This window comes from Equus caballus, chromosome 20, assembly GCF_041296265.1.
Source record: "Equus caballus isolate H_3958 breed thoroughbred chromosome 20, TB-T2T, whole genome shotgun sequence".
In the NCBI taxonomy this organism is placed as follows: domain Eukaryota; kingdom Metazoa; phylum Chordata; class Mammalia; order Perissodactyla; family Equidae; genus Equus; species Equus caballus.
Genome location: NC_091703.1, coordinates 37,897,846 through 37,901,526, shown reverse-complemented (window position 1 = coordinate 37,901,526; position 3,681 = coordinate 37,897,846). Strand labels below are relative to the sequence as shown.

Sequence of the window (3,681 nt, the reverse complement as noted above, 5' to 3'; positions counted from 1 at the left end):
CCTTCCCACCCTCTTTTCCTGGCCATCTCCTGCTCACCCTTGAAGCCTCAGCTGCGAGGCTGCTTACTCCAAGAAGCCTTCCCTGACTGCAGTGGCATACCTAGAGTATTCAATTCCGAGAGCAGAGAGTTATTTTAAAATATCCTCCTCTGGACATTGCTTTCAATAATCATCATGACATGAAGAGTAATGATGGCCAATAAACAATGGAGCGAAAATCTTCTCTCACTGAATTTCAGATATCTAATCATCACAGTAAAAAATAAAGTAAAACAAATATTACAAAAGAAATAAAAGTCATGGATTAATACTTTTTAATTACATTAATGCATTTTTTGAGAAATGGGAAAACTGTGCATCTACAGCTATTGCAGTAATGAGTAATAACACTACACTTTCTGTTTTCCACCTTCTGCAAATTGTCAATGCCTTCATCAAAATAATTTTCTCATATTTATGCTCAAGAAATAGCTTAGGTGGATTTGTCAATTTATCTTTAATCGTAATTGGCCAAAGAATATTTTTTATTAATTTTTAATTTGGAAATGTTTTTTCCCCACATGTAGCAATAGACTGAGAAATTGTTAAGGAAATCCTTAAACATAAGGATAAGTTTGGCAGAAATTCAGAAAAAATCCCTTTCACAATCAGTTTCAGAAACTGCCGTTCTAGTCCGTGTCTGTTTCTTTGGGATGGATTCTAGCAGCTGTCAAATATCTTCCCAGTTGAAAATTTTTAAACAAATAAAAACTCCAAATGGTCACACAGAACTATCCTACCACTGTTTATTTCAAACCCAGTGTTTAAACCAAGGACATGGGGCCGCCCCGGTGGCACAGCAGTTAAGGTTGCACATTCGGCTTCTTGGCGGCCTGGGGTTCGCCAGTTCAGATCCCGGGTACAGACATGGCACCACTTGGCACGCCATGCTGTGGTAGGCGTCCCACATATAAAGTAGAGGAAGATGGGCACGGATGTTAGCTCAGGACCAGGCTTCCTCAGCAAAAAGAGGAGGATTGGCGGCAGCTGTTAGCTCAGGGCTAATCTTCCTCAAAAAAACCCCCACAAAAACCCACAATAAACCAAGGACAGTACAACAGGGATTTGAGACCCAGCTTTCCCCCAAAGCGAGCCTCCACATCACCACCGGTAGTGGGTCCCCGAGGGTCGGCAGTGGCTAAATGACTGGGAATTCTCTCAGTTAATTTCCAAATAGAATACATTGCTTCTTAAAGGATAAGTAATAAAAATGTGCTAATTTGAAACTTACATATATGTTACTAAAAGTCAACAGTAAGTGAAACAATTGTTGAGGCCTTAAACCAACAAAAGAATTTTAGCGGGACGACATTGTTTAGAATTGCTGGTACGTAGTGATAATAAAAAGCAGACTGACTTTGAGTGGGTTCTTGGTATTTTAGCATTTGTTGCTGCCGCCGCCGCCTCTGGTTGGCCTGCATCCGGCAGATGCTCCCAGCCCACCCTCGCCCACCCGCCCTACAGTTCCCTTTGAGGAACTTTCCTCAGTTAGAGGGTGTCTGTGTCATGACTTCCTTGTCGTCAGTTCCCCACTAGCCTGTCTGCTCCGTGCGGACGGTCACTGTCCTGTTCGTGGCAGTACCCCAGCTCCCGGCAGAGTACCTGTCACCCACTAGACCTCAATATGTATTTGTTGAATGAATACAGGTGAAGACCCTGGCGTGGAGTGTGCACTCAATAAAGGGTAGCTAAGTCACCATTATCTGCAGCACGTTTCGTCTGAAATGTCACAAATCTTTGAATGCCGCCACATTCAATGTCAGGAAAACGCCGCCCCTACTTGAAGCCTGAGTGGTTCTCTTGGCTCAAACCACATCTCCCTCTCCTGTGGGATCTCGAGAAGACAACGTGAATTTCATCTTCCCCGACAGGCATTTACATGGGACCACGGGTACATCTCATTCATCTCCGGGGTCCCAGGCATCCCGCCGGAGGGCCTGGCACAAAGCAGGAGTCAATAAATACTCATTCAACAGCCAGGGATTCCTGAGCATCCTACCACACCGGCAGGAATTTTCTTGCGTGTGTGTGGTTTCTGATGGTCACGGCAACTCTCCAGAGGCAGTATGAGCACGCTCATTTCACAGACAGGGTGACCACCCCGGGGCCGAGTGCTTAAGTTCACATGCTTGCTTAGGCGGCCTAGAGTTTTACCAGTTGGGATCCTGGGCGCGGACATGGCACCACTCGTCAGGCCACGCTGAGGTGGCGTCCCACATGCCACAACTAGAAGGACCCACAGCTAAAAATATATATATAACTACGTACTAGGGGATGTGGGGAGGAAAAGCAGAAAGAAAAAAAATATTGGCAACAATTGTTAGCTCAGGTGCCAATCTTGAAAAAAGAGAAAAAAGGGCCAGCCCGGTGGCCCAACAGTTAAGTGCACACGTTCCGCTTTGGCGGCCTGGGGTTCACCAGTTCAGATCCCCGGTGCAGACATGGCACCGTTTGTCAAGCCATGCTGTGGTAGGCGTCCCACATATAAAGTAGAGGAAGATGGGCACGCATGTTAGCTCAGGGCCAGTCTTCCTCAGCAAAAAGAGGAGGATTGGCGGCAGTTGGCTCAGGGCTAATCTTCCTCCAAAAAAAAAGAAAAAAAAATCACAGACAGGACCCTGAAAGCCAGAAAGGTTGGATGACCAGCTCAAGATGACACAGCCTGTAAGTGCAGAACCAGCTTTATTCTATCCACTCCTGTTGCTTCTCTGCCCAGGGGGTGCAGCGTGCAGGGGAGGTGACTCCAGTTCGGGGTGGGACTGGCGGGGGTGCTGTCCTGGGACCCAGCCTCCTCAGGCTTCAGTTAGACTCGCCGCGCCTGGGCTGACTGGGGGCGAAGACCGTGGTCCGCCCTCTGCAGTCCATGGGGCTGAGCGCCCAGGTGTGGACGGGGAGGCCTGGGGTGGCGGGCGGGGGGAGGTGTGAGCTCCCACCACGGAGAGCCGCGCAGCCTGGGCGAGGCCCGGAATCCCTGCAGCCGGGGAGGATGGCCGGGGACGGGAGCGTCCGGGGAAGGTTAGGAATACTGCCAAAGGCCGGCCCAGCGCTGGGCACAGGAGGCCGTGTCCTTTCTCCTTCTCTTCGGTGTTCTTCCCTCCCCCTCCCTTCGGCAACCCAGGAGGAGCGAGGTTCGCCGTCATGGGCCCTGCAGGGAGGGTGGGCTGCACACCTGATGGGGGCGCCTCCAGGCCCCGGATCGTGCTGGTGCGGTCCAGTCTCCAGGTCGCCCTGGCCCGAGGTGGTCCCTAGGCTCCTTCCACGAGGACGTCCCGGGGCCGCCCCGCCGCCCCCACCCCTTCCCGGCCGCTGCCCGCCAGCCTACCCCCCGTGAACTCGGGCCCCGGTGCGGGCGGGGCCGAGGCGGGACTGCGCTGCGACAGGGGCGACTGGCAGCGAGGAGGGGACGTGTAGCCCGGATGGCTCTGGGTTTGGGCGTCTCAGGCGGTCTCCTGGCGCCACCTCCTGGTCATGGCCGGCGTGGCCGCGCCTGCTCGGAAAGGGGCTGCAGGCGCGGGGCGCGGGGCGCGAGGCCTGGGTTTGGGACAATTTGGATCCTGGGCTGTGACGCTGCGAGGAACCCTCAAGCCTGGTCCTGTCTTTCGAGGGGAAACCAAGGCTCTGAGGGCCCCCAGAGGGCTTTGG

At 52.4% G+C, this 3,681-nt stretch overlaps 1 long non-coding RNA gene across 1 annotated transcript; it reads right to left on the bottom strand.

Moving 5' to 3' along the window:
• Positions 1-2,704: 2,704 nt before the first annotated feature.
• LOC138919478 (uncharacterized) lies at positions 2,705-3,375 on the bottom strand. The gene is made up of 2 exons (XR_011429682.1): positions 3,209-3,375; positions 2,705-2,936 (listed from the first exon to the last, which is right to left on the bottom strand). It is a non-coding gene; the product is annotated as an uncharacterized lncRNA (long non-coding RNA).
• Between the last annotated feature and the right edge of the window lie 306 nt (positions 3,376-3,681).